A 23384-nucleotide genomic window follows, 5' to 3' on the forward strand; every position below is an offset into this window, starting at 1 on the left:
GCTTCTTGAAAAGGCACCTTTGGGATAATCATGACCTGGATGACTGAGAATTTCCATGGACATTGAATGAGTGAGTGGTAATCTTTGGCCCTGCAGCAAAAAGGAAAATTACTTATTTTGAATAAAACAACCTAGAACCTTTGAATAACCTTTGAACCTAGTGGTTAAACTCAAATGCTCCAGCAACACGTCAAGTTGGATTGCTGGGAAAATGAACTTAGTTGCTAACTCTTGTTTGCTTCTTGTGCCGACAATGTTTACATGCTAACATGCAATCAGTTCAAAGAAAATGGCCTTCCCTGCATGTATGCTTCCCAATGTGTGGCTGGGAATTATGGTTTCCATCCATCCCATGATGAAAAATCTACCTGTGACGAAAACCATTTCTTCCCATTTGCCTTGACCATACATTGCACTAGAAGCTCTGCTGATTTATGGGCATCATCAAAGTGAAATCATCTAGTACCTTATTTTACTAAGGTGGATCAGGGAAATCTATCCATGGCATCTTTTTCAATAGGCTATGCTCAAAGAGCCTTGGTAGCGCAGCAGACTAAAGCACTGTTAAGTAACACCAGCTGCCTGCAATTACTGCAAGTTCAAATCTCACCAGGCTCAAGGTTGACTCAGCCTTCCGTCCTTCCGAGGTAGATAAAATGAGGAGCCGGTTTGTGTGGGCAATAAGCTGACTTTGTATAAAAAAGAACACCGCTTGGGGTGGGACGAAAGCCCTACTAAGCAGGTATATACAAAAGTATGAAGGCTATTGCTTAATGCATTGTAAGCCACCCTGAGTCTCTGGAAAAGGGTGGCATATAAATCGAGCCAATAAATAAATAAATAAATAAATAAATAAATAAATAAATAAATAAATAAATAAATAAATAAATAAATAAATAAATAAATAAATAAATATAGGTGTTCTAGGAGGCACCCTATTATAGAGGGTTTGCTCCTATTCAGATGGCTAATTGCAGAAGACACTGCTAGGGCAACAATTCCAGTTGTAACCATGGAAGTTGTTATTAGTTTATGTTCCCATTAGGCTCTCTTGTCTTCTTAAACTCCAGATCCTCCACTTTGGTCCTGAGCTCTATTCTTAGTGACATGCCTAGAAATCAAGAACTGATCTTGTGTGCTCTGAGAAAGTTTGGAAAATATAATGAGCAAAATGTGTTGGCCCTCAGCTAGTGAATTTCTGCTTTAGAAAGATCCAGTGTCAGTATATGCTTTCAGAATATCCCAGGTCCAGTGGTGGGATTCAGCCAGTTCGCACCACTTCGGGAGAACTGGTTGTTAACTTTCTGAGCAGTTTGGCAAACTGGTTGTTGGAAGAAATCATTAGGGCAGAGAACCGGTTGTTAAATTACTTGAATCCCACCACTGCCCAGGTCCCACCCTTATAAGTATGAGCTGCCATTCATTCTCAAAAGGACCTCAAAGAATCTGGAAGTAACTAAAGGCTGTTATGGTATCATTGACTTTCAGCTCTAGTGTCTTCCTTTCTCCCAGCAGAATGCCGATGCTGAGCCAATCCTGGTTATTATGAAACTAGGGTTTAATTAGGTCATTCATAGTTCACAATGCTATTTCTGTAAGAACTTCCCCTCTTTTTTTCCATGGGCACCATCCCAAAGGGTCCGAAGCAGCCATGTACACAGTTGATAAAGACAATCCAAACATCTCTAAATAACTGATTTTTAGGGCAGCAACATAAGAGAGAAGGGCCCTTGACACTTTCCCCAACCTGGAATCTACTAAATAGTCATGCAGGCAGGAAGGAAATTATGAGGGCTGTAACATAACATGTCTAACAAACACCAAGCTAAAAAGCTAACATATGTTATGGAGAGGCAGCTTTGATGTAGTAATTAAGGCACCAGGCTAGAAGATGGTGAGTTCTAGTCCCATCTTAGGCACCAAACCAGCTAGGTGACCATGGGTCAATTTCTCTCTCTCAAACCTAGGAAGAAAAGCCAGGGCAAACTGTTTCCAAAAATCTTGCCAAGAAAACTATGAGGACTAGTCCAGGCACTCATGAGGACTCAACATGGACTCAAAAATGTCTGTCTGTCTGTCTATCTGTCTCTTCCTCCCTCCCTCCTCCCCCTTGCTCTCTCTCTCTATCTCTCTCTCACACACACACACACTATGGAAATAAATCTAAATAAGCCTACAAGGTAGGTGGGTTTCAGCAGGTTCTGACCAGTTCTGGAGAACCAGTAGCAGAAATTTTGAGTAGTTCGGAGAACTGGTAGTAAAAATTCTGACTGGCCCCACCCCCATCTATTCTCTGCTTCCCAAGTCCCAGCTGATTGGGAGGAAATGGGGATTTTGCAGTATCCTTCCCCTGGATTGGGGAGGGAATGGAGATTTTACAGTATCCTTCCCCTGCCACGCCCACCAAGCCACACCCACAGAACCGGTAGTAAAAAATTTGAAACCCACCACTGGTAGGTAGGATTTTTTTCCAGTCTCTGTGACTGCAGAAGAAATAGCGGGAAATCTATTACGTCCCTGTGTGGAGAAGTGCTAATATGTTAGCCCCTTTTTGATAAGTGGCAAGGGGAATGATTTTTTTAAAAAGACAAAATAGGTGCATTAAACTTTATTTCATTAAACACATACACACACACACACACACACACACACGCGTACAAACTATCTCTTAGGGGACAGAACCTTGAGGAACAGTAATGGAACAGTTTCCCCAGCCTGATGTTCTTCAGATGGATATTTGTGTGTGTTTATATAATATCAGCTCAACACAAATGCTGATTAGAGATTATGGAAATTACTGCTCTTATTGTTGTTATATTAAAAGAGTGAAAATTCATCCTCATTGCCAGCATAGCAGGCTTACTATCCCCAAACTTTAAATAAGAGATATATTTTTCAGATTTATCTTTTAATAATGCTAACATTTTGAGGGGAGGGGGAATAGCCTATTTGATTTTTTATATATACACGACTTATAAAGAAGGATGTTATTTCAAAGAAAGCTCTGCAGCATTACGACTTCACCACTTCGTAGTGCAAAAGAGCACATAAGCTTCATAAATATGCACTGTGGCTAATATGCAGTACATCTGTTCTCAGAGTTAATCTTAATTTCCAATAAAAATTTGAAAGCTGCAGACCATGACTCAGGATTGATGAGATTTTTAAAGAGAGAGAGAGAGAGGGAGGGAGGGAGGGAGGGAGGGAGGGGAGGGAGGGAGGGAGAGAGAGAGGGAAGGAGGGAGGAAGAGAGAGGGGGAGGGGAAAGGAAGGGAGGGGGAGAGAGAGAGAGGGAGGGAGGGAGAGAGAGAGAGAGCATAAAAATATCCTGTTGGTCTACATTCTGTATTTATATTATACATTGATATATTGAGAATGGCCAGGGACATATATTAAATATGAAATCTTTAGTCTCACTCAGTCTACTTCACCAGGTACCTATTGCAGGATAACATTGGAGGAGGTAGACAATTGTTAATTCTATTATTATTATTATTATTATTATTATTATTATTATTATTATTATTATTATTATTATTATGGCTGGTTGCCCAGTCAGTCAGATGTTTAGATTGGATTTGGCATTTTTATCCATCTATCGGGTCATTCCCAAGCATCTGGGGTAAGCGGATGTTATTGTTTGATAGTGTTAGAGGTATTGTCGCAGGATTTAAGCTATTCTGAGTAAAGCTGTCCTCTGAAATTGACTAATGGTAGTCCTGTCAATGCTGATGGTATTAAAACTCCAGATGCTTCAGGATTGCACCCAAGGCATCTATTACTATTGGTATTATCTTGGCTTTCTTTTGCTACAGTAGTTCTACTGCTCTTTGCAGGTCTTTCTGATTTTTATGATTTTCTCCAGTTCTTCTGTTCTGCTACCTCCAGTTACAACAACATCCACTGTACAAGCTTATTGTTAATTAAATTTTTATCCTACCTTTTGTACATTTTCATCAACTTCAGGAAGTGGACCTATTAATATTCCTCCCTCCTATTGTCTGCCCAATAACAATCTTGGGAGGTGGATTGGACTGAGAGAGAATGACTGCACCAAAGTCACATATTTTGGTTTCTAGGCCAGCACCTGAAGCATTACACCAAACTGGCTTCTATGCGCTCCTTAGGAAAGTGGGATATAAATCTAGCCTGTAATTTCAATCAAGTATAGATACATCCAGACGAAATAACCAAATGTTACCAATACTCAAGAAACATGCATCTGGCAGTTTGAAAGTTCAGTGCTTCAAACATGGAGACCCTACAGCATTTCACAAAGAAATTGCTATTTCTTTAGTCAGTTTCATTCTACAAACCTATCAGAAAGACATATAATCAAGATGGGGCAATGGCCACCACTTAATTAATTTGGAGGTTTGAATTGTCAAGTCTCACTTCTCCATATCCATTGTGACCATATTAGTGACTGACATGAAGGGCGAGGATCTTAACAACAACATCCCTTAGGTAAAAATCTTTAAAAGAAGGATGGCATCAAAATGATTACAATTTACCCTGATTTCAATTCTACTAGAAATAGGATGCTGGAGGGGTGGGGGGTGGAGGGAGAAAGGAAGATCTAGAAATCCTATTTCTGTGTATTATTTAACAATTAAATCATCAACCACTCACTAATATTTACGAATTATTGGGGCATTTCTAATACTGTGTTGTAAAAAAAGGTGGTAGTACTTCATTGACCTCTTCATTGTTAGTTTTGTACTATTTCAGAGGAATTAAAGGAGGTTTTGTCCTAAATAGGACATTAGCTTGGAAAAGTGTGCCATGTTTTGAAATAACTTATTTATGGAGTGAATTCCTGACTTTTATTTACATGAAGAACACAAAGCCCGCTTAATTGTAGCCTATGTTTGTTCTCAAGAGAAATAAGCATGTAAGATTATGATTATGGATTTCTAACATAATACAAGAGGGCTGGGAATTCATTTAGTATTTTGAACCTACTGAAAATTTGCATATATTTGAAGTATCCAATTTCTTTTGGTCTAGAAACAAAGCAATCTTTGTAGCAAAGCCTCACAGATGTTTAATGAATAAATGAAGGGTCATCGTGTGCTTGTATCATAGTTTGTCGTGGGAAAAAGGTTTAAGCTAACCAGTTGGGATACTGTATTACAGACCGCAAGAATTTTATTTTTCAAAAAATGTGAAACAATGTCATCTCTTTGTATTTACTTTACACAAATTAAAGAAAAGACAGCTAATTGGGTTTTCTATCTCTGGCATCTCTATCAATATAAGACATAATCCTATATTGGGTTCAAGATGCCACTAAACATTCCCCACTTATCTGAGATCCTGTATAGAACGGATTCTGTACACAATAACAAAAAGCTGTTTTCCAATAAAGTGGAAGCATTCTGATATAGTCATCAGGCTGGCTGATTTTAAGGAGTAAGTAGGACTAAATAGAATGTCCTTGGTGTCTGTGTATTAGAGGAAAAAATAGTTATGTCAGGAGATGGCTTAAAGGAGAATGATGGAATCTTTTAAATTTTTACCAGAATTGATTAATTGTTCACCTTCCCTCCCTCCTTCCTTCCCTCTTTTCCTTCCTTCCTCTAGCCCCAAACTCAGACACACTAAAAGTTGTGCTGATTGATGAACATTTCCTCATCATTGTGAACGTATGTACCCTGTTTTCCCTAAAATAAGACATCCCCTGATAATAAGGACCCAGTTGTGGGGGCAATAAGCTGACTTTGTATAAATATACAAAAGGATGAAGGCTATTGCTGAGCACATTGTAAGCCGCCCTGAGTCTCCAGAAAAGGGCGGCATATAAATCAATTTTTTTAAAAAAATAAAATATAAAAAATAAGCCCAGTTGGGCTTTTGAGTGCATGGCAATAAGGCCAAGTGCTTATTTCAGGGTTCAAAAAAATATAAGACAGGGTCTTATTTTCAGGGAAACATGGTAGTCCAAGGAAGTCTTGAATTCTCCCCAGTTACATTCTAGACTTCTCTGTCAAGCTATACTGAGAGATTTGCTGCCACTTTAACTCAGCAGAAATCATTTTCCTGATCACTGTTGTGTCTAAAAATATACCTTTGCATGTTAAACATGTGTTTCTTATCTATTGATCTATGGCACATATTTTATCTTTCTCCAGTTGGAGAAGTATCTTTGTATATATTTGGAACCAGAACTGAGCTAATGCAATCCTTCAGGGCAGCAGAGAAAGATACAGGGCACCCCTCCCCACTGTCTTAAGTCCGTAAAAAAAAAAAAAACCCACAGATTTCATGAACAAATAATTCAAAGGAGGGCCAATGAGTGACTCCAGAATAGGAAATGATTTTAGGCATGTGCCCATCACCCCCGAGGTGGGTTTCAGCAGGTTCTGACCAGTTCTGGAGAACCTGTAGCGGAAATTTTGAGTAGTTCAGAGAACCGGTAGTAAAAATTCTGACTGGCCCCACCTCCATCCATTCTCTGCCTCCCGAGTCCCAGCTGATTAAGAGGAAATGGGGATTTTGCAGTAACCCTCCCATGGAGTAGGGAGGGAATGGAGATTTTATAGTATCCTTCTCCTGGAGTGGGTGGGAATGGAGATTTTACAGTATCCTTCCCCTGCCATGCCCACCAAGCCACACCCACCAAGCCATGCCACACCCATCAAGCCACACCCACAGAAGCATTAGTAAAAAAAAATTGAAACCCACTACTGCATCACCCCCAAATAAAAACACTCAGTGTCCCTTGGTAAAGCAGCCAATGGAGATTAGGACCTAATGAGGAAACTAGAAGGGGTGGAATGGACATGGGAGAGCTGAGTTGATGCCCACTTAGGGAGGATGTGTATGCTTTAAAGGTAAACCTGTTGTTATATTTTTAAAATGCAGAATTTACCTAATGCAAAACTTCTGAAAAAATGCTTTTGCCTTTTCCTTGTTTCCTTGCTCTCTTTTCCTCCTCTCTCTTAACCTTCTTTACAGATAGAATACTCAGCCAAATAACCTAGGATTATCCAGGAATGGTAAATGTACATTTTTCTTATTGCCCTACATTCATTGCTCAGCTTTCCTCATATCAAGGAAGGACACTAAACTGAATGTCCAATAAAAGGAGGATGTTTATACTGCAATAATGAGGAGACAGACTTCGTGTATATTATTTCTGGTATTATTTTTAAGCCCTTTTTGTGCATGCCAGAAATGTAATCTGATTAATCATCGTAGTAGTTGTGTAAGGCAATCAACATCATTGCTTCCAATTCTCAGCTACACAGCTGGAAATGAAAAACAGAGGCTTAGCAAGCAACATCAATTGAGTTCAAGTCTGAAACAAAATTTGTGTGAGAATTTTCTAGCACTGTTTCTTAATATAGAAATGTTGAGGTGTTATGAAGCAAGTTAGGAAATTCCCTTCCACATATCAACCAAATGAGTGGAAGAGACTACAAACATTTGCTGCTGTTACCTCTGGCAGAAGATATACCAGACATACCTCTCCACACCCTATCCTTTGTTGTCTTGCATAAGAAGACATCCTCCTGATGGATTCAGAGATGGGCATAGAGGTTCTTCCCATGATGGAAATTCTTACCACATCAGGTCTAAAACTTTACACAGATTCAGCCTCCCACAGGAATCACAGCCTTCTTGGAATCAATTCTTAGGATTTATGACAAGGCTATAATGGTACATACACTTAATTGGATGTACTGTAACCAAAGTCCTAACCAAACTCCAAGAAGCTTCTAGACATGCATAGACATTCATTGCTCAGCTGTAATCTTCTCAAGCTTACTTTAAAGTAAAGCCATGACCAATTTTCCTTCTCCCCCCTTATTTGGGTGGGATGAAAAGTGAAAAGGAGAGCAACCATTAGCATTTTTCATGAGCAGGGAAGTGAGGGTGATAGCTTTCGTTACCACTGTAAAACATACAAGATATAAAAGATAATGCGGTCTACTAATTTTTAACATAAAAAGCTCCATATTACTCAGAATGCATGACAGATATCTGGAAAGCACATGTGACATTGTGTTATCACATGATTACAGTAAGGTGACCAGACGTCCCGCTTTTGGCGGGACAGTCCCGCTTTTTAGCAATTTGTCCCGCGTCCCGCGGCGTTTCAAAAAAGTCCCGATTTTTCATTCTGCCTCCTCAGTCCCGCTGCCTCTTGAGCCCCAGCTGATGGCTAGAAGAAAAAAAAACTGTTTAAACTCTTGCCCGGGGCTTCAAAGGGCCGCCCTACAGGCAATCAGTGTAAAGAGTTCCTGAAGCAGTTTTTTTTTCCCCTAGCTAAGCTGCAGAAACGAAACCGAAACCAGGATCTTTGGTGGAACGTGACAAAATGAGGCAGAGAGAGATTTATTTTTATTTTTATTTTTCCTCCCCAAAAAAGGTAGGTGAAAAACTGCAAACAATGGGAAATTTAGGAGGAGAGTTCAAGATTTTAAAACACAAAAGAAAAAAAAGCTGTATTTAACTAGGGAATTGTAATAATTGAATTGAGATACTATTAATTGTATATTGTGTTGAAAGCAGAAATGTTTAAGTTGTGGTTCAGAGGAATATATGGGGGAAATTATTTGGTTTATTATTATTGGTAAATATAATTAATTGATTTGTAAGAAATTGGATTGCATGGAAATAATTGGAATATTCATGTTCATATTGATTAATATACAAAAAAGATAGTTTTATAACTAATTGATTTATATTAAAATGTTGAATTTGTATTAAACAACTGTATTACATAATTACATAATTAAACAATGTGAGGATGGATATAAAAATAGATGACAATGGAAAGGGGTATAATATAGAATAGAAGGGAAAAATTGAATTTGATTAAGATTAGAGATGAGGATGAAGGGTAATATTGGTTTTTTTAAAAAAATAGATGAGGAATAAATATGGCAAAAAGGAAATATAGAAATTGTAAATTTAATTGAAGTGACTAAACACTGTTTAAATTTGTGAACCGGCCAAATACTCTGTTCAAAGAAAATAAATTGTATGTTTGTATGTGTGTTTCTAATTACTGCTATTTATTCATATTTGTTCTCTTTTATTCTTTAAAGTTTAACCATTCATTCTTTATCTTAATATCTTTATATTTGTTTGGGGTTGGCTTTCTTCCCTTTCATCTTTTTTATTGTACAGCAATCTTTCTCCTCAAACCTACCACCTCTCTCTTTTCTTTCCTTCTTACTTTCTCTTCCCCCCCTCTTCTTCTCCTCCCTACTTCCTCTTCCTTTCTCCTTCTCCTCTCTTCCTCCCCCTCTTACCCTCACTCCTACTCTAATTTCCCTTCCCTTCCTTCATCCCTCTCTATTGCTGTATCCTTTTATGCATATGGACTACTCAGAGGGCTGAAAAAGTTATTTTTGACTGGTCCTCACACTTTTGACCAGTCCTCGAACTTACGACTGTCCTCACATTTTACGTTTTTGCCCTATCTTGTCACCATGGTGAAGAGAAGCAGTTGTGAAATGAGTGACATGGTTGTTAAGAATACTGCACGGGCATAAATGTGAGGATGGTCATAAGTGTGAGGACCAGTCAAAAGTGTGAGGACCTGTCAGAAATGACTTTTCAGCCCTCTGAGTAGTCCCTATACACATAGCCATGGCCACCCGGTCACATGACCAGCTAGCCACGCCCACCCGGTCACATGGCCTCCAAGCCACGCCCACACAATAAGTCACGCCCACAATGGTGTCCTTCTTACCAATGTTAAAATCTGTTCACCTTACCCTATACACATAGCCATGGCCACCCGGTCACATGACCAGCTAGCCATGCCCACCCAGTCACATGACCAGCTAGCCACGCCCACAAAATAAGCCACGCCCACAATGTCCCTCTTTACCAATGTTAAAATCTGGTCACCTTAGATTACAGGAATATAGTATAGAAAGTACAAAAAGACACCAATCCTTAACATTACTGAAGGATCACATTCATGTTTGGTAGACTGCATGGTCTCCACTCCCAGGTTTCCATCTCTGAAGCATTTCCTGGAGCATGTCAATATACACATGGTGTTGCCTACTCAAATGAACTCAGGAAACTTTGCCATCCTAAAAGCTTATGTGAAGAAAGCCTTGCACTATTACATGGATATGTGTGGTATCTTAAAACTAAAATAGATTTAAGACTGTCTTTCGCTACTATGTAGACTTGATTAGGTCACTGGTTGGATTCAAAAAATTTTACTACCAGTTCTGTGGGTGTAGTTTGGTGGGGGTGGCATGTGGCTTGGTGGGGGTGGCTTGGTGGGCATGACAGGGCAAGGATACTGTAAAATCTCCATTCCCTCCCCACTCCAGGGGAAGGTTACTGCAAAATCCCCATTTCCTCCCGATCAGCTGGTACTCGGGAGGCAGAGACTAGATGGGGGCAGGGCCAGTCAGAGGTGGTATTTACCAATTCTCCGAACTATTCAAAATTTCCACTACTGGTTCTCCAGAACTGGTCAGAACCTGCTGAATACCACCTCTGGATTAGGTCAATATAAATTCCCACCCTGGGGATCATGCCATGTTTTATTTTAAATGCAATTCTCCTCTCTGAAAAAAGCAGGGGGTGAGGGAATCACAATTTCTCTTTTTCAGTGGAAGAATAATTTTGGAGGACATTAGAGGCAGGCTTTATTCTGAAATCAACGTAGCTGAGGCCTGGGCATACTTAATCAAATAGGATTTGTGTGTGTGTGTGTGTTTGTGTGTGTGTTTATTGGCTGCCCATTGTACACAGGGTAACTCTTGGCAGCTTACACTATTAAAAAGATAAAACTATACAAAATCTGTAGACAACATAAATAAAATACTATAAACATCCAAATTCTCAGACCTAACTAAAAGATAGGAAGGGAGGGAATAGGATGAGAAGGGGGAGGGAAGTGGGATCTGTTATTAATCTATCAACTATCAACTAATTATTACGGCCTCATTGTAACCCCAGGAGTGGGCAATGTTTTGATAGACAAGGCTGCACTTTATAAGGTTAGTGAAGTCTTGGGGTTTATTTTCTATTTATGGTAGGCCTCTTTTACAGCTTGGGTTACAGTTCATGTAGTTTCCTTTTCAAAAACAGGCCCAAATTTGTTTTTGTTTTCAGCAATCAAGGTGAAAGGGATGGAGAGGGCTGCGCAAAGGTTTTTGGGGCCTTCTATCCTGTATGAATGTGTGTCTCTGACAAAATAAACTCTGCAGGGTTCTCCGAAGCATGTATGGCTTCCAACTGGGATTAAAATTGTCAGACCGTTTTTCACCATGAGCCCCCCACGTGGGCTCAACGCTAGCTTATGGGAGACTTAAACGGCGGCGTTAATTATCTCTTAGTTCTTCAAGTCAATTCCAGTGTTAGAGCAGATTGCAGCACACGAGTGGGCCGAGCACCAGGGAGTTGGGGGAGCAGGATTAAATGCCACTTACTGAAGCAGTGACAGCTGCTGAGCCGCTGAGGTCAAAAATAAAAGGTGCTCTCCTGCAAGAGTGCCTGCATGACCAGATTTTGAGAGATTAGATCTTAATCCCGGAACCTGCGTTTACCCTTACACACAAAGGAGCCAGTGGAAAAAATCAATGCCTTTGCTCTGGCTGTGTCAAGCGCACAGAGAAACCTGCAAGGTGATTTCCTTTCATGTTTTAGCTTTGCAGCCATACTTTCTCCCAGCTCCAAAGATTTTTTTCCTGGAAGCCTATAAAAAACATTTCTGCTCAAAAGACCTGAATCTAAAACTGACGTGCCCTTCTCCTACTTTGCTTCACATAGATCAATACTGCTACTTGGATCCAAATTTTGAATAATTGCATGCTTCCAAATGTAACTTTTTTCTCTCAGGGAGAATCAGTCAGCAGCTGTATGGCAATGCAGAGTAAAAGAGGTGGAGCCATACCTAAAAGTGGGTGGAGTCACCAATTCTGTCTCCAACATTTTCTCTCTCTCTCTTTCCTCTTCCTCTTCCTCTTCCTCTTCCTCTTCCTCTTCCTCTTCCTCTTCCTCTTCCTCTTCCTCTTCTTCTTCTTCTTCTTCTTCTTCTTCTTCTTCTTCTTCTTCTTCTTCTTCTTCTTCTTCTTCTCTGTCTCCCACTCCTCCCTCTCTTTCTCTTTCTCCCCCCACACTTTCTGTCACTCTCCAAAGCAGCAGATTCCCATGGAACAGATCAGACCTATTAACAAGCTAAGGTGAACATTTCATCCAAGTTTTGAGGTGATCGCTATAAACTAACGATGTTCTCATGGTCTGAGTTGGAATAAGTAGAGCACATACATCTCAGGCTCTTCATCGGGCAACTGCTGCTTAATGGCTCAGAAGACATGAGGAATGTCTGCTATTTCATATTACCCAAAAGTAAAATAAATCTTACCCTTTTCACCAGCCACAAATCTTAAAGCTAAAGATGCCCTTAAGGTAAACTGAAATCATCCTTGCATTTTTTTTTTATTTGTTATCCCACCTTTACTATTTTTATAAATAACTCAAGGCATCGGCCATACCTAATACTACTTCCTTCTCCTATTTTCCTCATAAAACAACCCTGTGAAGTAAATTGGGCTGAGAATGAATGACTGGCCCAGAGTCACCAAGCTGGCTTTCATGTTTAAGGCAGGATTAGAACTCACTGTCTCCAGGTTTTTAGCCTGATGCCTGAAGTGGACTGCTGTTGCCTTCCTGCAGGGTTTTTTTTTAAAAATTCTCATTCTAAAGTATATTTCTAATAGAGGAACAAGAAATACCTATATACAGTGGTGGGTTTCAAAAAATTTTACTACCCATTCTGTGGGTATGGCTTGGTGGGTGTGGCATGGCTTGGTGGGCATGGCTTGGTGGGCGTGGCAGGGGAAGGATACTGTAAAATCTCAATTCCCTCCCCACTCCAGGGGAAGGATACTGCAAAATCCCCATTTCTTCCCAATCAGCTGGGATTCGGGAGGCAAAGAATAGATGGGGGCGGGGCCAGTCAGAGGTGGTATTTACCAGTTCTCCGAACTATTCAAAATTTCCGCTACCGGTTCTCTAGAACTGGTCAGAACCTGCTGAAACCCACCTCTGCCTATATACCACAATGGTTTCCCATCCAAGTATTAAGCAAGTCTGTTCACAAATTTAACAGCCCTAAGTATCCTTACTCAAAATCTCTGAGAGTTGGGCAGCCAACTCTGTAATGATCAATTGAACCACAGATTTCTGTGTATTTTTGTAGTTGGCCTCCTGACCTGTCAATTTGTATCTCTGCAACCTTTTCCAAAGAGTCAGTACTCAACTATCAGGATAAAAGTGGGTAATGTAGAAAGGATATTGTTAAGGTTTCCAGGTTCAGTGTTTGCCTAATGCAATTGCACATACATATTAAACAATTTTGTCTAGCACTCGTAGCCTGAATTATTAAATGTGATGAAATACATAGTCATTAGAAAGATTTGACTTTCCTCGTGTAAGGTTGCATCACATCGCATTGCACTCATATCAGAAGTATCAAGGTGCTTCTGGGTTGAAAGACTTAGCCGGTGACATCACTGTTGCCCAGGGAATGATCAGTTGGGGGCTCCTTTCATGTCTCCAGCAGGAACTGGAGCAAAGGATGGGAAATTACCCTGCCCCAGGGCAGCACTTGAGTTATATGTAAGGTGAAATTGAAAAATTGCTCTCCAGGAGTCAGTCAGTCAGTCCTTCCTTCCTTCCTTCCTTCCTTCCTTCCTTCCTTCCTTCCTTCCCTCCCTCCCTCCCTTCTTCCCTCCCTCCCCTCTATCCCTCCCTTCTTCCTTTTCCCCTTCCCCTCCCTCTCCCCTTCTTTCCTCCCTTATCTGCTTAGACATTTTATGTCAAGTTCCAAAAGTTCCCAAACACAGCAAAAAAAGAAAAAAAAGCCTTTGAATAACAGAAACTATTTTTCAAATTCATCAGGAACTCTGAACTTTTCTGATTTCCTAAAAAGGCTCTTTACTTCCCACCTTGTATTACTGATGTGCTTCATTGAAAATTCCTTTTCTAAATGGTGACAGTATAAGGTTATTATTTTAAAAAATCCTAACAGATTCTCCCTCCCTCTCTCTCTCTCTCTCCCTCCCTCTCTCTCTCTCTCTCTCTCTCTCCCCCTCCCTCCCTCCTTCCCTCCCCCCCTCTCTCTCTGCGAGTGGGGTGGAGAAATGACTTTGATCTCCTGCAATCACCTCAGTATTCTTATTGGTTCTGTACCAGAACTTATAGTATTTGGGGGTTCTTCTTGCTGTAGTTGTGGGATGATGAAAATTTGTATAATTATGTTTATTTGAATTTAATAGGGATAAACAAATTCATTATTTGGACTACCGGAGGATGTCTAGATTCCTAGAGATGCTTACTGCCAACTCTAAGTTTCTAAAATAGACATTCATGTTTCTTGAGAAGAAGATAAGTTTGTAACTCAGATAACTTTAAGTTAAGGAAATAAATCCCCATTTGGACAATTGAAAATTACACAATATTTTATGTGCCTCTTAATGAGGAATCAGACAAAAATGACCTATTTCTAAGACTGTGTCACAGATTAGATCAAAATTTATTTATGATCCAAGACCAAATACAATAAACCAATATACAGTATAATATCTATGATTTTTTTTTCTGAAAATTGCAAAAAAAATCCTAAAACATTCAGTGGTTAGCAGATAGCACTGAGGACCCAGGCAGTTTCTAAACAGCTATGGCTATTGATAAGAATTTTGCAACCTTCTTTGAGGTTTCCAAAGAGTGATCACCCAGAAGAAGGGTAGCAGCTTCCTGGCTACAGTAGCAATTAGAATTATTAATAATTGGGGGAAATTAAATTTGATCGCTATTGGGTATACAATGAACATTTTAATAGCACAATGTGAGACAGATTCTCCCTCTGAGTATGAGTCAAAGTGAGCTGGACTTTCATATGTGATATCTATTGGTTATTTCCCTGATAGGTAGTATCAAACTGCAGCAATATATATAGTTTCCTATCTGGAGCATATCAAATATTATAGAAATATTTAGGGACAGGCCAAGGAGAAACAGCAATTGTTCTGTAAAGGAGATAGGAGACTTCAGCTTTGTCATTTTGAATAGCTAGATCCCAAGTCTAGCTTTAGTTCAGCTAGGCCACAGGCCTGTCAAACTGGTGGCCTGTGGGCCGAATGCATCACACACAGCCCACGCCCATCTCAGCTCCACAAAGTCAAAAAACATCACGATACATCACGTGACAGATTGAGTTTGACACCTGTGAGCTAGGGTTTTTTTCAAGTCCCAAAACAGATAGTGCTGACAAGACAAAACCATACTGGGCCAAGTTGTCGTTAATTTGCCTTCTTAAATTGGAAAGGATCCTATCCAGAAAGGTGAGAAGACCTTAAACAGTTTCCTGGTACAGTTGCTTCAGCCAGAAATTAAGTTGACAAAAAATTAATTGGGTCCCAAGGGAAATGTAGCCCAATTCTAGTCATGTTAGAGCATTGAAAGTTGGATAAGGAACTTCTAGTAAATTTTTCAGAAATTTTTCAGAAATTTGGATTCAATTGTTTCTAAACTAGGAGATACCTTATGCACCATGTAGCATCACACACTACTTTTTAGCTTTAAATATCTGTCTGCAGGGACATAGTTATTGCCAAATTGACCTGAAAATTTAGTGGTTTTGGGCTTTTTATTAAAAGTTCTGTTTTCTGGGTAGATAGAAGATTAAACAGATAATAGATACCTAGCCGGGCTGGCTTGATCCCACTGTTTTGGTTAAATTTAATTGATTTTAATTGGGTTGTCTTAAATTGCGGCCAAAAATATTTAATCATTTTTAAACGGTTTTTAAATTTTGTATGTTCTGTTTTATTCTGGCTGTTCACCGCCCTGAGTCCTGCTGGACAAGGGCAGTATACAAATTGAAACAAATAAATAAATAAATAAAAATAAAGGAGTTTACCTGTTTGATGAGTTTGCCATGAATTGTCCATTTAAGTGGGATCTTAAAGCATTTTCTGGGGAATAGAGAGCACTTTCGTTGTGGATCATATCACAATTGTAATACTGATATGTGAGCTGAATATGTCACATTCATGAGGATTTTGCAATTCTCATAGTTCATCAAAAATGTCTAACAAATGTATCCCTTCCTGCCTTCCTCCACTGAGGAGGAAATTGAAATCTCACAAAATATTTTCCAAAAAGAATTCAACAAAACCAGCTAGAATAAATAACAAAAACTTTGTCTCAGTCTAGATGTTTGATAAAAATCAGGAAATATTCTCACTATAGTTTTCCAATTTGATCCCATACTTCCATATCCATAATCCACAAACAGTACAGCCAGAAACTGAGAGTTCCTAAAACCGAAATGTGACATTCTTACTCAGAAACTTCTGGTTATCCCATATTCGCATGGCAGCTGACTTTCATGATAGACTTAACATTTCGAGCCAGGAAATAATCTCTCAGGGTAATTGGAATTCAGTGATGATTTAGTTTCACAGTCTGAACAGATCAATATTCCAAATTTTATGATCCAACATTTTGCAGATATGACTGACAGTCAGTCAGATTCATTGGTCCAAGCCTTTATGAAACAAAAATGTGTTCTCTAATGTTTCCTAGACTTCTCTATTAACACAAATTGTATCTACTGAAGTTATAACAATATTTTAGTTATTGCCTCTCTTTTTATATGTCCTTTTTTTTTTCCTTTGCATCAACCAGTAGTGGTCCCAAATTGCAATTATCTTCAAACTTGGTTCAACAATTCTGTAGATAGTCTCAGGTTTATGATATATATAAAATAACTTCAGGAAGATCCATACCTGTACTGGATACAGTATTGCATGATTTTGCATGGTTGATACTGTTCGTTCTTTATACACACATGTATGAGTGCATGATCCTTTCATCATGCTTTTGTAGAACTAAAAATCATTTGTCCATTTAATCTGACAGCCTAAATCCCTTGAAAGGAAAACTCTGAAGTTTTTAAATTCTTTGCCTTGCAGTCTCAAACTCCAGAAGAACATAATTACCATGCAACTACATCATCCCCAAAGGCTATAATTGAAAGAATTTCTGGTGCATGGAAAATGAGATTCAGGTCTATGAAGAAATCTGATGGGATGCTCACAACACAGACTCTTTAAAATATAATCTGCTCCTTCTGTCTTTCTCCTGCTCTTCATGTTGTTTATTCAGAAAGATTGAGGGCAGGCTGAGAGGAAAGAGGTCCAGTAATGGGAATTGATCTAAGTGACAGGGAACTCAGAGGACCAGGTCTAAGTGTCTGCAACATGACACAATGACATTAATTTTGCATCATGCATTAGAGATATAAACATTGGGAGTTGGTGTCTCTCCTGGTAAAAGAAGATAAAATTTCGGTTAATGGTATTATTTTTGTAACTTGTACATAGAGGACTTCACTGAATTCTCATCATTTGAATATTAAAAATTGGAGAACAGCTAGGTAAAAACAAGAGAAAGAAATATTTAAAATTGAAATTGTTATATCAGCTAATCTTGGTACTGAAGCAGCATTCAGGTTAAGCGGTACTAAATATACAGTAATAGCTTTAAAAACAGAGTATTATGAATGGATTTTTGAAATGCAAAAATTTTGGAACTGGATGAACCTGAAATTACAGGAAAAATTGGGATGGGTTAAACCCAATAATGCAGGATGTCAGCTAAAAGGATCTTGTTTATTAATAATACCTGCTTTAAGCTACCTCAAAGCAGACTCTCAGAATTCAGAGATTGCTATTTGGGCAAACAGATGATAAAATTGGAAGCAGGAGATAGAGAAATACAATTTAAGATAGATTATGGAGCCAGCAAAAGTTATCGCGGTTAAATGTGTGAATTAAACTTAGAAAATGAAAGAAAGCGATTCCACCTACCAAGATGTATAGGAAATACAATCAGAATATGAGAAAGAGAACCTGAGAGAAGAAATGCTGTGAAAACCAGTGGGAAAAATATTTCTCAGATTGTAAAAGAGAAAAGATCCAATGACCCTTCACAGAAACTAATCATGTTGACCAGGAAAAGATATAAGAGAAAAGCATTGGGCAACAGTAAGCATGGACAATCATGACATGGCAAGAGGGAGAAGCAATGAACTCATGACATCTTCCTGACATTATCATGAAAATGAAACAGTTTATTTGTGTCAGAAGTCATATTGCAAGTAGATAACTGCATGATGATGTCATAATGCCCACGTCATGATTTTGGTATCATTGCAGCTTGTTACAAACATATTACAGTCCAGTGGTGGGTTGCCCCCATTTCGGACCGGTTCTATAGAACCGGTAGTAAAACTGGCGGGAGGCTCCGCCCACCGACCCTGATATCATCAGAACGCTTCTGCACATCCCCAGCCCCATTGCAAACCGGTAGTAAAGGTAGGTGGAACCCACCCCTGTTACAGTCCCTACTCTGTCTTAAATATTACAAGAATTCCTTCACGTTCTTATTCAGTCCTTTTTCAATAATCCAGTCCAGAAATCATCATTTCATTTTTTTTCCATTTTCAGTAAAACATCCACAAAGCGTTTCTAGTCTTTTATAACAGTAAATATTGTTTTGTCCCTGACCAAACAGATCAATTTTGCCTGTTTTGCCATTTTCACATTCCGTTCCTCCATTCTGAGTGTTTCAGTATTTTTTTTCCATTGGAAGAAGAAAATAACTTAATCAAGACTATGATTCACGAAAAAGATTAAAAATTATTTTGGGATGATCAGGAAATTTAATAGTAAGGCAAAACTGCTCAAGAGTGCTAATATAAGAGATCTAGTAAAATTAAATTAAAAGAAGATGATGGACATATTATATTGAAACCTTTTATAAATGGTTTCTAGAAATATTTTCAGAGAGAGAAAATATTCCAGAATTAATTCTACTAGGAAGTGTGGTGACAGATTAAAAACCAGCTGTCAAATAGCAAAGCGCCAGGCAGCAGCAGAATTTCCGTTTAGCTAGCTAAAAGTAAAGAGATTAGAAGAACTAATTATTAAAGTTCAAAAAATGAAAACAAAAAGATATGGGGTAAAGTTAAATACTGAGAAGACAAAGGTAATGTTAACTACCATGCTTCGTGATTTCACAGTTGATGATGAAGAAGTGAAGTAAATGGTTTCCTTCCTTTGAATCAGGATTAAGTAATTTTAACAATAATGTAAAATGCACAATGTGCTGGAGAAAAAACAAAGAGATTAATCCTAGGGAGAAAGGGAATGACAAATTAAGTCAGGTCAAAAAGAATAAGAACATTTCTATGACAGTTATGCCAGAATATCTAAAACAATGGTCCTTCCCGTGGTAATATTCAGCTGTAAAAGCTGAACATTGAAAAGGATAGAAAAAGATATTTACGGTTATAATTGTGACATTGTTAAGTTTTAATAGATGCTTTTGAAGAATGGTATATTTATTGTGAGCCATCCACAGGTTTTAAAATAGGGGCAATATACAAATTGTTTTATGAATACAAGAAATAAAATGCAGGAAAATATGTGATAGAATGTAGTAGACTGGATTCCCAGGAGGTAGGGGGGTCTATGGATAACCATTTATCTGAAGTGGTGTAGGGTTTCCTGCCTAACCAGGGGATTGGACTAGAAGACCTCCAAGGTACCTTCCAACTCTGCTATTCTATTCTATTCTATTCTATTTTAGAGATTAACTCAGTCTGGATATTATGTGTGAGAGAAAGAAGGTGAAGATAGCATCGTCCTAGTAGTTCACCAGGTATTTATTATTTTTTATTTTATTAGTTTGATTTATATGCCACCCTTCTCCGGAGACTAAGAGTGGCTTACAATGCTTTTAAGCAATAGCCTTCATACTTTTGTATATACCTGCTTAGTAGGGCTTTTTGGCCCCCCCTAAGCGGTGTTCTATTTTATACAAAGTTAGCTTATTGCCCCCACAAACCGGGTCCTCGTTTTACCTACCTCAGAGAGATGGAAGGCTAAGTCAACCTTGAGATATATTGTAACTGCACATAGTAGAATTCTCAGTCTGGCTATATTTTTTTTATGTAATTGTGAAACAATGAAGAATCACCGTGTGTGTTTCTTGGATTTGGGGCCTGACAATATATTAGTTTCCAGAACTAATGGTTAATGGATTCCCTAATAGGCACAGAAATGAAATTCAGACACCCATGAAACCATTGATGGGTTGATTATCCAGTTTTATGTGGAGATTTAAGAATCCAATATTCATGTGTACCAATACTCCAATAAAGAAGCAAAGCAATTCTCTAAACTAGAAAAATTTGACTATTTCTTTGAAAACAGGAACGAAAGAAACAAAATTCCATCTCAGAAATTCAAGAGTCTGATGAATAGAAAAGAGAACCGAGCAACAATTATACTTAGGAGCCTTGGTGGTGCAGCAGACTAAAGTGCTGTTAAATAGCACTTAGCTGCCAGTTGCCTGCAATTACTGCAAGTTCAAATCTCACCAGGCTCAAGGTTGACTCAGCCTTCCATCCTTCCGAGGTAGGTAAAATGAGGACCCAGTTTGTGGGGGCAATAAGCTGACTTTGTATAAAATAGAACACCGCTTAGGGGGGGCCAAAAAGCCCTACTAAGCAGGTATATACAAAAGTATGAAGGCTATTGTTTAACGCATTGTAAGCCGCCGTGAGTCTCCGGAGAAGGGCGGCATATAAATCGAACCAATAAATAAATAAATATAAAAATGAATATATGAAAGAGAATAGACCCCCCCAAAAAGATCATTAAACTGTTAAGACGGGATCACTATTTTGCAAATAAACAAGAAGATGATTTCATTTGGTTGTTAGGGCAGGGGTGAAATCCACTTATCTTTGCTACCGGTTTGCAAATGGGAGCGCTCGCGCACAACTCCTTTGTGCATGCAGAGGACCTTCTGCGCATGCACAGAGTGTCAAAAACAGGACGTGATAACGTCTGGGCAGGTGGGCAGAGCCTCCCACCGCCGGCACTGCAGGTTCTCCTGGGCCAGATAGAACTAGCTGCATTTCACCACTGTGTTAGGGGTTAATTAAATTATTATGGATGAAAGGAAAAAAAAGCCAGTTACATGGTTCTCTATATAGCAAGAACTCAATTTGAATGGCACTCTTTACAGAGCCAAGAAAAAAACAAACACTTGTTTATTCATTTGTTCCCAGATTATGATTTCCATGTTTGTATTTTTTTAGTCCATTTTACCATATTCGGTTTTATGTCCTAGTTGAATGAAAGTAGATTCACAGAAACACTAAGGTCTCTCTCAAACCCTTTTGCATTAAAAATCGGAATAAATTGAGGCAGTACCTGTTTGCCACTTTGATGTGGTTAACTCTTGAAATGTCAGTTTTCTCTATTTAATAGTCTTTAGAAAAATGTCATCAGTATTAATGATGCACCACTTGCTTGGGGAATAAATCTAAATTAAGTTTAAGAGTTGAGAAAGTGATTCATCTTCAATTACTCTGGTTGTAAAAAGTTTTTCTGTTATATCATAGATCAGAATAGAGCTGGAAAGGAGGGATTCAACCGGAAGCGTCACGGCAAGACAGTCGGGGATTAGCGAGCTCTGATGAGCCCCAGGAAATCCCGGGCTGACGAACCACTGCAGAGCGGTCTGTCCTGTAGGGACAGGGAAGAAAGAGAGGCACCTTGGAAAACCAAGAGGAACAGGCAAGTTCCTTGGAGGTCAGAGGAAATTCTCTCTGACTCTGCAGCGGGGGGGTGGCAGCCATTATGATCACCAGTAAACTGGGGAAACCAGACTAAGTACTGTGCAGGAGTGGAGAATTGAGCGGAATATTGATGCCGGGTGAGTGACATCTAACTCATAGGCAGAAAGGAAAAAAAAGAGGATTTTCAAAATAATTGTAAAAGTCCTGGTGCTATAACAGCGGCTAATAGGCATCGGAAAGGAAAGAAGAAGAAGATTAAGGTGGAAGTTACAAAGTGACAAAACCTGATCAGAATTTTTTTTTTTTTTTTTTGGATTTAAGTATTTAGAGAACTTTAAAAATATAAATTAGAAGAATTAAGAACCCAAAAAGATTCTTCTTTAATTTGGGAAATTTAAAGGGAGGAAGATTAAAGAATGAAGAAAAACCTGTAATAGAAAAGTCTGTTTAATGACTTTAAATTGAAATTAAATTGGAATGTAACCTGGAATTTGGACTATGCAAATCTGGACTGAATTTTAAACTGATTTGGTGAATATAAAGGTGAAAAAGAAGAAGAAGAAGAATTAAATAAATAAAAATTGTTTAAAGCAGATTGCAAACAAAATGGAGACTTTTCAAGCTTGTTGATTGTAACAGTGGATTGTAGAGAGCCATCTTCAGGAGAAAAAAAAATTATTACAACACTGAATTTTGTTTTGGAAAAAAAAAGTTGGACTTTGAAAGGGATAACAGCATGTTAGAATTTTTAAGGAGACTTTGTTCACAAGCGTTTTGGCTTTGAGGGGAAAAAAAGAGGATTACAACGTAACTTTAATTGGAATAATATCAACCTAGAAAGAACAACATGGTGCAGGAATTTAAGGAAATGATGAAAATGATGTACATATCATTGAAAATGGAAATAAGGGAAATGACTACAATTTTGCATGGAAAAGTGAAACTGGATGACCAAAAAATTGATTTAGGACACATTCAAGCTGACAAAGAATTAACTAATGAGAAGCAAGAAAAAGAGACTGACAATAAAGAAGTCTAAGACAAGGAGATTGATTACGAGAAATTAAATGATTATGTGGGTAGTAATAATAAAAAGGAGTACTTTAAAAATTACATTGGGATTAACAATGGAAGAAACAGAAAAAGGGGAAAGCAACAAACAAAGAAAAGAGGGTGGAATAAAAAGAATATTAAAAACTTAAATGATTACATTGGGATTAACAGTGAGAACATAAGAAAAAGGGATGGAAAAGAATGGGAAAGACATAGCAAAATAGAAGAGTTTATGATTTTAAAAAACAAAATGAATATATTGGGATTAACAGTGGAAAAATAAGAAAAAGGGAAAAGAGAGTTCAGGATTCTAAAATAAAAAAGAAAAGAAGGGGAAAGAAAAATAAAATAAAATATAAAGATAGAAAGGGAGAAAGAAATGGAAAAGGAATATGGAGTAAATGAAATGAATATTAGAGAAAAGATGAAATTGTATTTTTAATGAAGTGATTTTAAACTATATGGATGTATGATGAATGTAATAATTGGAATATTTTTAATTAATGAAGGGGACTGTAATAACTGGAATATTCTTAATTACATATTTGGAATTTAACTAAATAAGAAAAGAAAGCTGAAATGATATTGGATTATGAATTAATTAGATATAATTAACTGGTTTTTATAAAAATGTTGAAGTGTATTATTTGGAATAGTTGATGAAGAAAAAAATATTTGAGAT

This window comes from Pantherophis guttatus, chromosome 1, assembly GCF_059756535.1.
Source record: "Pantherophis guttatus breed Tessera chromosome 1, ASM5975653v1, whole genome shotgun sequence".
NCBI classification, from domain to species: Eukaryota; Metazoa; Chordata; class Lepidosauria; order Squamata; family Colubridae; genus Pantherophis; species Pantherophis guttatus.